Below are 11752 nucleotides of genomic sequence, written 5' to 3' on the forward strand. Positions count from 1 at the left end.
CTTTCTCTGGTGGTTAAAGAGGTTGAATATCTTTGTCATGTGTTATTGACAGTTTTCATTCTTTGGAAACTGTTTAGTTAATTGGATTATTTGTTCTTTTGATGTTTAATTTTTGAATACTTCATATATTCATGATATAAACATATCAGGTGAATAAATAGCAAAGATTTTCTTTTGTTTTGGTGATTCTTTACTATGTTGTCTTCTTTTTAGAAACTTTTCAGTTTGATGTAATGCGTCTTTTTGAATTCTTGCTGTTGTTGTCTGACCTATGGAGTCCTTGTCAAAGTAATTGCCTATTCCTATGCCAAATTTTGACATTTTCTTGCTTACTTGCTTAATACTGTAGGGGAACCTGTAGCCACGCCTACTTAGGGGCTGGCTACAGGTCTGCCTGACCACGCCTATGAGGGCGTGGTCAGGGTGAAGTAGAGGAGAGTCAGGTGGCTGGGCACTTTTGGTTTCACTTTTCGGCTTGATGTACAGACTGCTGCTGACTGCTGCTGTGCTGGATGGCTAGGTCGCTCTGTAAGTAAGGCTTTTACCTATTAAATACCCTTGTATTTCTACTTGGCTCTGTATTGGTAATTTCCCACTTTATATTACAATGATTTAGAACTAATTAACTTTTCTATAAATGTAATAATTGGTTTTTCTTTCTTTCTTTTTTGTTTGTTTGGGGTTTTTTTTTTGGTTTTTTGGTTTTGGGGTTTTTTGTTTTTTTTAGTTTTTCAAGACAGGGTTTCTCTGTGGCTTTTGAAGGCTGTCCTGGAACTAGCTCTTGTAGACTAGACCAACCTGGTCTCAAACTCACAGAGATCCGCCTGTGCCTGCCTCTGCCCTGCAAGTGCTGGGATCAAAGGTGTGTGCCACCACAGCCCAGCTGGTTTTTCTTTAAGGCTGCCACACTCAGAAAAAAGCAGGATATGAAACTGACACATAAAAACCAGTACCGTTCCTATATACAAATAACAAACACACTAAGAAGGAAATCAAAGAAATAATGCCAATCATAATTGCCTCAAAAACAAACAAAGAAACAAACAAATACTCTAACCAAACAAGGGAAAGAGTTTTATAATAAAAACTTTAAGATGTTGAAGAAAGAAATTGAACATGATACCAAAAGATGGAAAGACCTAACATGAATTGTCAGGATTAATATTGTGGAAAAGACCATCCTACCAATAGCTACCCTATAGATTCAATGTAATCCTTTCAAAATTCAAGTGCAATTCTTCATGGAAATAATAATAATAAAAGAAAAACTTTAATTTTATACGGAAACATGAAAGACTCAGGAGAGTAATAAAAAAATGTTCAACAAGGTTGGGCATTGGTGGCACACACCTTTAATCCCAGCACTCGGGAGGCAGAGGCAGGCAGGTCTCTGTGAGTTCGAGGCCAGCCTGGTCTCCAGAGTGAGTGCCAGGATAGGCTCCAAAGCTACATTTAGAGAAATAAACCCTGTCTCGAAAAACCAAAAAAAAAAAAAAAAAAAAAAAAATTCAACAATAAGAAATCTTTGTGATATCCTCATGATATGAATAGGCTGCTGAAGGTATTACCATCCCAGATTTTAAGTGATAACTAGAGGAGTGTAGCAATAAACATAGCATGGTACCGGGATAACGACAGACACATTGATCAACCAAATAAGCTGAGGACCCACATATCATATAAGCCCACATTCCTACAGCCACCTAAATATGATAAAGATGTCAACAATATACACTGGAAAAAGGACAACATCTTCAACAAACAGTGTTGGGAAAACCGGATAGCCACATGTAAAAGAACAAAATGCAATTATCATATTGTATCATAGTAAGGTTCCAAAGGTCATTTTTTAATTGAGGCATTTGATTTCTTGATATTTAGTGTTTTGAGTTCTTTGTATAGCCTGTATATTAGTCCTGTGTCAGATGGATATCTAGCAAAGATTTTCTCCCATTTTGCAGACCTATTTACTTGGTTGCCATTTCCTTTGCTGCACAGAAGGTCTTAAATTTTGTCAATTCCTATTGGTCAGCTGTTGGACTTATTTCCTGTGCAATCTGAATCTTGTTGAGAAAGTCTTTACCTGTACACATAACTTGTAGTTTACTCCCTCCCTTGTCTTCCATCAGCTTCAGTGTTTCAAATCTATGTCCAGATCCTTTACCCATTTGGATTTGACTTTTGTGCAGAATGAGATATGAGTATGGTTTATTTATTTATTTATTTATTTATTTATTTATTTTGGTACAAATGCTGCTTGGCCAATGACTAGGATTTCTCATATGCTAGCTCAGTCTTAATTATCAGTCATAATCATCACACTTATCTCATGGAGGACGCAGGCAGAATGTATCTTGTCTTCCTGGAGGCCACATGGCGACTGCAGAACAGAGAGCAGGAGGAAGGGAGAAAGGAACAAGGTCCTTCTTGCCCTTGCTTATATATGAGTCTCCCTGCTATTTCACTTCCTGCCTGGATCACTACTTCTTTACTACATTTCCCAGAATCCTTCTTGACTCCTAGTCCTGCCTAACTTGCTGCCTCATTGGCCAAACAGTACTTTATTTATCATCCACTAACACAAACACATACACAGAAGCACTTCCCCCATCATCTCCTCTTTTCTGTCTAAATAAAAAGAAGGGTAGCTTATCTTCTATAATAACTGAAGAAAACTATAACCATAACTATCTGTTTTCAACTCTATCAAAGACTACAGAAGGATAATTTATAAACTCTAGAACTGACAGAGACATCTCGCTGCCTGAACAGTCACCCAAAGTTCCTCTGTAATGTTGGGGCATCCATCTTCAGCCTATAGGCCACAGTGTGTCTGGCACACTTCTTCATTTTAACAGGAACCCTTTAGTACTGTCTTGTTTTGTAAGTTCAGCAGTCACTTTCTTGTGAGTCCTGCATATCCAGTTTATACAGCAACAAACAGTCCAGGAAAGTGCAGTTTCTTGCCCAAATGGCTAATCTTGCCATGTTGAAGGCAAACTTCATAACGAGTTTCTTCTATGCCCATCCTCCTTTCTGAGGTAATTGGTGTGCCAGGAGCAGTTGTGTCTTACTGTCAAGAAAAACCCTAAACCATTTAAATGCCATGTATTCTGTAGGTCTTTGAACAGTCTGAAGAATATCCATCTCAAATATATCTTTGTATATCTAGAAAACCTAACTAACCTAACTGTAAGTTTTGACTATTATAGGTGACAATATAGTCTGTTTTTAATTATGCATTACATTTTAAAATATCCATATAAACACAATACCTAAACAAGAGGAGACATATACATATCACAAAATTGACCTTAAATTTGTATCAATAAATGAAAATCCATAACGATGTAAAATATTCATCTCCATATCCTATCCCCCCTTTTTTCCTTTAAAAAGAGATTGACTATGATCATTACCATTTATAACCAACACCATTTAAATGAAAACAAATATTTATAAACCATATTTGGGAAATTGGGAGTCGTTCATTCCAAAATACTTCCTGCTGGTTGGGAGGCGATGTCATGGGATCCTGAGAAAACGCAGAAATCCTGGCTGTAGTGGTCTATGACTGCATCATCTCAGCTGTTTTGGATGTAGGATCAGTTGGGCCACTGCTTCTGGGGGTGGGGGTGGGGGATCTTGCTTGATCAAACCATATTAGTCTGGAAGGAATCCACAGCTTTTCCTTTTCTGTGAAAACACAAGCAAGGAATTTTTTCCCAAGTAGTCTGTCGTTAGACTTAAATTTTGAAGTCAAAGCATTTTTAAAATATATGAGTTAGATTAACTTAGCAGCATTGATAATAAAATGTATAGCAGCTTTTGCTCTTTCCTTAGCAATTAAACAATTTAAAGACAGCAATATAGCTTATACTATCCAGACTCTGTATTTTCCATCTTTATTGGCTTTTATATTATTCTATTTCTTTTAATTTTATATTTTTCCTTTTATGAGACAGGATTTTTCTGTGGAAATCTGCCTGCCTCTGCTTCTAGAGTGCTGGGATTAAAGGCAGGTGCCAACAACACCCGGCCTTGAAGTCACAGAGATCTGTTTGCCTCTGCCTCCTGAGTGCTAGGATTAATGGCGTGTGCCACCACCACCCAGCTACTCTATTTTTTTCTCATAAGCCTACAAATATTTTTAAATACATTGTAAACCTTTAGAGGGTTTTCTTTATCTGGATCTGTGTTTACTGTAAATCTTTACCTTTTTCTGGTCACCAGTCTTTTAATCGTTAAACAACACCTCCCAAATTAAAGGCGCAGCTTTCTTAGCCACTGTCTTTTCAAGATGGTGGAGGTACATTTACCATCAGCTCTGAGAGCCGTCCTCACTTGTTCTGTACTGCCATCAACCATGCTGCCGGCTTGTAGATGTGGTCACTGCCACTGCTAGCTGCATGGGGCACAAACCTGACTCTGAGATTAAGAGTTTCATGCTCTACCAACTGAGCTAGCCGGGTTTTTTTAAAGAGAGCCCTGTGGCTTTTTTTTTTTTTTTTTTTTTTTTTTTTTTTCCTGATTTTACTGAGTCAGGAAACCTCTCTTTGGAGCTGCTCAAGTATCTGCTTGTCTCTAGCAAAACAGAGATCACCTGAGAAAATGCTGCTACCAAGAAGCCATGCTAGTCTCTGTTCTTTTGCTGCTAAAATCTCTTTTTAAGCTTTTGTGAAGTTTACATGGAAGTTTGTAACATTACCGCCAACTGCCCAGGTTCTGCCGCTCCTTGACTAGTCTCGGGAAGGCAGCTCTCTGTGCCTGGCAGCTTGTGGCTTGCGGCACCTAGTGGCTTGCAGTGGCAGGTTCCCTGCTTCCTCCGGGAACCTTGGGGTGTGAGGTGATCCCACCTCTGACACCATTCTGTAAAAATAAGTCTTTCCACCAAGCCGCCCGATCCCTGCTCCCATGTGGGCGCTTTCCGCCAGGACACCCAAATTCTGCCCACTGCCACATTAAGGTCCCAAGTAACACACAGAGACTTATATTAGGTACAAATGCTGCTTGGCCAATGACTAGGATTTCTCTTCTGCTAGCTCAGTCTTAATTATCATAAGCCTATATATTTTATAAGACTCATCTTATGGAGGACGCCTTGTGCTAGTGTCCTCTTCCCAGGTCACATGGCGACTGCAGAGCAGAGAGCAGGAGGAAGAGAGAAAAGTGATGATTATGGTTTAATTAGTCGATATGGAGACATTAAATTATACCAACATCATTTGTTGAAATTGCCCTTTTCTCCACTATATATACCCCATTGTTTGCTTTTGTGCCGAAGCCATTCTGGTTTTATTATTATGGCTCTCGAGATCAGATATAATTTGAGATGGGCTATATTCATGCCTGCAACATTGTTCCTTTTGCTCAGGATTGCTTTGGCTATTCAGGTCATTTTGTTCTTCCATATGCATTTTAAGATTGTTTTTCAATTTCAGTGAAGAAAGACATGGAGACTTTGAATGAGATTGCAATGAATCTATTGATTGTTTCAGATAGGATGATCATTTTCACTATAATAATCTTTCAAATCCATGAGCATGGGAGGAAGGTCTTTACATCTTCTAGTGTCTTCCTTGATTTACTTCTTCAGTTTAAAAGTTTTCATTTTAGAGGCCTTTTACCGCCTTACTTAAATGCCACAGTACATTTTTGAGACCCTTGTGAGTGGGATTGTTTATTTCTCAGTATGTGTGTCATTGTATGTTAATTTTGTATCCTGGCATTTTGCTGAAAGCATGTATCAATTTAAAGAGTTTTCATTGTGCTAGAGAGATGGCTGATTGGTTAAGAATGCTTGCTCATTTTGGAGAGGACTAAAGTTTGAATTGTGGCATGTATTAATATGGTATATTACACTTAGCAATTTGTGCATGCTGTACTATCCCTGTATCTCTAGAATAAAGCCAACTTGGTCATGATGACTTGAGAACATGGCCAAGATCCTGTGTTGTCATTTCTGTGTAAGTTGAGTGGGATCAGGGCTTCTGTTTTGCTTATTGACTCCATGTTGTCTTCTTTGCTTTCATGTCCTGATGCTGAAGGACCCCTGTAAAGGACCTGAGGGTGGCCTCTGGCCAAGAGTCATTAAAGAATGGATGATCACATTCTAAGGAGATGAAAAACTGGATGTTACCAATACCCATGTGACCTGGGAAACCTGATCCTTCTTCACTCATACTTTCAGACAAAATACAGATTGACTGCTATCTTGATTGCTGGGGTGAATTCTTTCCTGTAAAACAGTTATTGTATCCCATTCTCAGGCCATCAGGTTTATCCTCCCAAAAAAGTTTATGTGAAACAAACAATTACAGATCATTTAAAAAATTCAGAGAGCTTAATAAATATTGATGAGGCCAGGCCATCTGAGTGATGCAGAGCTCAGCCTTGTGACCCACCCTCACCCCCTCTTACCGATGTTCATTGTTCTTTTTCGCTGTTGTACTTGATTAAACCAAGACAGAAAACTACAAACAATTTATTTCAGCCTGGAGAAAGTTTCATCTTTCCTGCTGTCCACATGGTTGTTTGCCTTGTTGTGGCATTGGGTCAAGGGGAAATTTTCCACTTACCAAGAAGTAATGTGAGGAAACATTTGATGATTGCTTTCTCATGGACAAGGTATAATCACTGCCTCAGGTGACTTAAAAGCAGAAGATTTGAAAATACAGTGGTTTGTGGCTTATTAAAGTCAACATTAGCATACTAATAATTCTATTATAAAAACACACATGTTTCCCAGCCTAATTGTGATGAATAGAAAACATTTTGATCATGATACTTAATAGTGAGTTTAAATATTCATAATCACAGAGGAACCCCAAAAAGTGTCTACCTCCTCTGCAAGTGTGATGCTAGCTTGCCATAAGCCTGGAATTCCTATTGAATTATCTTCTCCCTTTTAAAATCTCTGCATTTATTCTATCTCTCATAAGAGCAATTGGCATTGAGAATGACAGGTCTGGAAGTAGATTCACACAGCTATTGTTTTCTCCCTTACAGTAACTATCATCCCCAGTACTCCATTTTGAAGAATCTAAACAATTAACAGGTATGTTTCCTTAGATGGAATTAAACAGTGACTGTAGCTTGATATAGTCCAATTTACAAAGGTAAAAAAAAATACTGATAACTCAGGGAAGCATTGCCTGCCAGTTCTGAGATTTACTCTTTCAGGTTTTTTATTTTTTTTCAAGGTCTCACTATGTATCCAGAGCTGGTGTGGACTTTGTAGCCCAGGCTGGCCTCAGATCTATGTCCATCCTCATGCTTTTTTTTATAGCTATTAATTTAAAAAAGAACAAATGACTCCTGATTCTTAGCACATTGAATTTTCTACCTCAGAGTATTAAAGTAGGTGGTAAATGCAGTGTTATTTAGATTCTGCTTTATTCTTTGTCTGACTCCTTCCTGGTGTTCTGTTCCACAGGTGTTAGAATGTTGCTCCAGCAGAGATTTTGCAATTTAATTAGAAACATAAACATATCTCTAAGATCATTCATTCTCTATTATTATTTCATCTCAGTTGGGCTTTTGCTGGGCTCCAGCCCAAGCTTGCATCCTGGGAGGCGATAGCATACTAGCTTCACATTAGCAAACCAAAGAATCCAGACCAGAGCCTCTCAGCATTTACAAGACAATGATGGGTTACAGCACACTCGGACACACCCATTGTGAGGCACACTGAAGTGTCTTGTCATCCAAGAACACATTTACTTGCTGACTAATCTAACACTCCCTTCAGGGAAGGTAGGTTTTATTTGGTTGCTTAATGTTTATAGATTTGAAAGAGTTAAATTTTACAAGTCACTCAGTCCCTGAATGTCTAATTTAAAATGGCAATTTTGTTTTAGGTTTTTAATCTCCACCTCAGTGCTTCTTGGCCCTCCCTGCAGCCCTCCCCCCTTCACTCCCTTAGCTTTCTATTATGTCAATATTGATAAGGAGGCCGTCTCATCCTACTGACTCCTTCCTCTCAGGTCTCTACCACATTAGGCTGTGTCACACATGGGAGTCTTCAAGTCATTAGAGACAGCTCCTCTACAATTGACCCCATCAATCTTATGTATGCATTAGAGACACTGTAAGAATTTCTGTCTCCCGGAGCTCATCTTTAGAGTTCTGTTATTGTGTGTGCATCCAGGTGAGAAGTTTCTGACTAGTGAGGCAGAACTGCGGGATGTGTGGCTGTGGGATGAGTAAGAAAGATGTCTACAATTCACTAAGACTCAGAAAGGAGATTAGATTTATAACCTGTCTACAGATGCCTACACACACACACACACACACACACACACACACACACACACACAACACACACACACACACACACGGGGGGGGGAGGGCAGAGAGAGAGAGAGAGAGAGAGAGAGAGAGAGAGAGAGAGAGAGAGAGAGAGCTCAGCACCTCGAGTTTGGAGTTTGCCTTTCAAAAAAGATAGCTGGGTTCATTAGGAACCCATTTCTTCAAACTTTAATCACCTCAAGGTAATTAAATCAATTTTGTGTTTTCTATTTTAGTGTTCCCATTAGCCTGCAGCATCTGGACAATTGTAACCACTTCAACACCGTGAAGTATGCAGAAACAATGCTTTTGGGGACTAGCAGTGGCTCCATTCTCTACTGTTTTCCCGACTGTTGTGTTCTGGTGGCTTGTCTGATGGTGATAGACTAATAGATACGCACCAGAGGCTTTCTGCCCTCCTCTGGATATGGAGACAGATCCTGAAGGAAGGACACAGCAAGCTGAAGGGTTCATTGAGCACAGTGTTGTCTGGACTTTCTCCTGTCATCAGTCTTGGTAGCATCAATTTAACAGAAATTTCCAACTCTTCCGTTGCTTTCTCCAAATGCTTTGAAAAGTAGGGCTTGACATGCAACTAGACTTTGGTGAAGAAAAAAATGTCTAGCCATAGTCATTAGAACCTCTGTCAGTCACTGTTGCTTCTCCTAAACTGCCCTGCCACCCAGATGATGGGTAGTTGGATGAGCAGAGCAGTAATCTGTCATTGGAAAGAAAGTTCTATGAATATGTAGCTAAGACCTTCACATCACAGGCTCTGTTATACCAGAACATCTCCCTTGGCTTGCCCTTGTGGTCCCATGGACCCTACAACTAGCAAAAGCAAGATTTAAAAAAAAAAAAAATCACGTTTAGTTCAAGAATATGTTTTGGTGTGAGATCAACAACAACAAAAGAAATGGTGGTCATGTAATATCCCTACTATAGTATTATAAATCTGATTTGTTACTATTATGAAATGGATGAGTCAAGATAATTTCATAATGAGAAGAGGTCACTTCAATAACAGGTGTGGAGATTCAAGGGCATGTTGCTGGCATCAGTTTGGCTTTGGTGGATGGAAGGTTGTATACATGGCAAGGAAAAATCAATTGACAAAGCAGGGAGCCAGGGAGCTTTCAGAACTTAGTCTCATTCTTATCACAACTCAACTAGGAAGAAGCTCAGTGTCCTCAGAATAGTGACTGTAATTCCTCTGAAAGCATCTGCCCCAGTGATCTAAGAATGTTCCAAGAGGTCTCACCTCTTTAAAGGTTCTAAGCTCCTAACACCTCCTAAAAGACATTACATTTCAACACATGAACTTCTGTGGCACGTATTAAGTCACAGCAGCAGTAGCAATAGATGTACCCACTTGGGAATAAGCAAAGGTAGACAGGTGCACATTGCATTTTCCTTGGTCTTCTTTATATTTTGGCACATACTAGAAGGGGCCAACCTACCTTGAAGTCTGTTCTACCCCACTCAGTTAATCATCTCTGGAAATGCCCTCCCAGACACTGATAGAGAGGAGTCTCCTATGTCTTCTAAATCCCACCAGTTGATAATTAAGGCCAATCATCATAACCATGTTATTGGGCTTGCTATTCACAGTGTTATTTTTAAATCGTATTCAGTAAATAAATGACTATGTTTCTTCACTTATGTGTTAAGCAATTTATTGTAAATAATGTGCAGATTTATGTAATCTCATGCATTTTTTACTCTACTATTTCCTATTGTGCTTGATTTAATCTTGAGGTTTGGTCACTATGGTCCAAAGTAGGATTAGTTTATTCTGGAATTTATGAAGAAAGTATCAGAGAGTTTGGGTGTGTGGTGGGCTGTGGGACCTGTATTTGTATGGGTGCACTTAAGTTTTACAGTGACAAAACTGACAATTGTGAACTTCTTTAAATATAACTCTGTGATTAAGCAGTGCAAGACTATGTTTGCATTTCTGGAGTAGAGATTTAGAACAAACTGTCCATGAGATATAGAAAATTTAGTGAAGAGCTTCTATAAAAAATCCTTAAACTCTGAATAAAACAAGCAAACAAACAACCCCTAGAAATAGAAGGGTCACTCCCAAACTTGTCCTATGAAGCCAGTATTACTCTAAACTTTAGCTAGCTAAAGACACATACAAAAAGAGCCAACTAACCAACCAACCAAACAAAACAAAACTGTAGACTGATGAATATAGATGCAAAAATCCTCAGTAAAAGACTAGAAACCAGAATACAAACACATATTAAAATGCTCTCCTACCATGTTAAAGGTAGCTTTATTTTTTTGTCTCAGAAATGAAGGATGGGCTCAACATATATAAGTAAATAAATATAATAAATCCTATAAATGGCCTTAAAGATAAAAAATCACATGATCATCTCAATAGATGAAGAAAAAGTCTTTAACAAAGTCCAATAAAGTTTCATGATAAAAGTTCTAGACAGAGTAGTACTGGAGGGAACATACCTAACATAATAAAGGCTATATGTGGCAAACACACAGCCAACATTATCCTAAGTGGAGAAAAACCTGAAGCAACCCCATTAAAATCAGGAACAAGACACGTCTGTCCATTATCCCTATTCCTTTTCAATATAGTACTGGAAGCCTTAGGCTGAACAAAAAAGCAAGAGAAGGAAATTAAAGGCATACAAATAGGAAAAAATATGTCAAATTGCTCCCATTTGTAAAGAGTATAATATTATACGTAAGAGAATAATGCATCCCACCAACAAACTTCTAGAAATAGTAAGTTCAGCAAAGTTGCAGGGTGAAAAATCAGCCTACAAAAACAAGTAGCTTTTCTATATAGACACAATGAGAAAGAGATTATGGACACAATCCAATTTACACTAGAATAGATGACACTAAAATATCTTGGAGTAACTTTAACCAAGGAAGTGAAAGACTTCTACAATGAAAACCTCAAATCTCTGAAGAAAAGAGATTGAGAAAAACACCAGAAAATGGAAAGACTTCTGATGCTCATATTGTGGAAATGATCACCCTAGCAAAAGCCATTGAAAGAGTCACTGAACTCCCAATCAAACTACCCACAACATTCTTCAGGTAAATAGAAAAAAATTAAAATTCATATGGAACCAGAAAACATCCTGGACAGCTAAAACAGTCCAGACTGTAAGAGAAATCACTGAGATATAGTAACAACACCAATTTTATACTCACACAGAAACATGCATGCAGACCAATGGAATAAAATGATTTATGAGTCCCAAACATGAGGATTCATAACTATAACAATTTGAAAGGACAGATAGCATCTTCAACAAATGATGCTGGGAAAACATGCAGAAGAATGAAATTTGGCCTGTATATGTCATGCTTTATGAAAATTAGATCCAAGTGGATCAAAAACTTCAGTTTGAAACCCCAAACACTGACACAGGTAAAAGAAAACATAGGCTGTAGCCTTCATGCTATAAGTGTAGGAAAG

The 11752-nt window shown here is 38.4% G+C and overlaps 1 long non-coding RNA gene across 1 annotated transcript; it reads left to right on the forward strand.

Moving 5' to 3' along the window:
- Positions 1-479: 479 nt before the first annotated feature.
- On the forward strand, positions 480-9947 carry LOC103162601. Its single transcript, XR_003479420.1, has 3 exons — positions 480-528; positions 7009-7057; positions 8526-9947. It is a non-coding gene; the product is annotated as an uncharacterized LOC103162601 (long non-coding RNA).
- Positions 9948-11752: the final 1805 nt, after the last annotated feature.

This window comes from Cricetulus griseus (assembly GCF_003668045.3).
Source record: "Cricetulus griseus strain 17A/GY chromosome 1 unlocalized genomic scaffold, alternate assembly CriGri-PICRH-1.0 chr1_1, whole genome shotgun sequence".
NCBI classification, from domain to species: domain Eukaryota; kingdom Metazoa; phylum Chordata; class Mammalia; order Rodentia; family Cricetidae; genus Cricetulus; species Cricetulus griseus.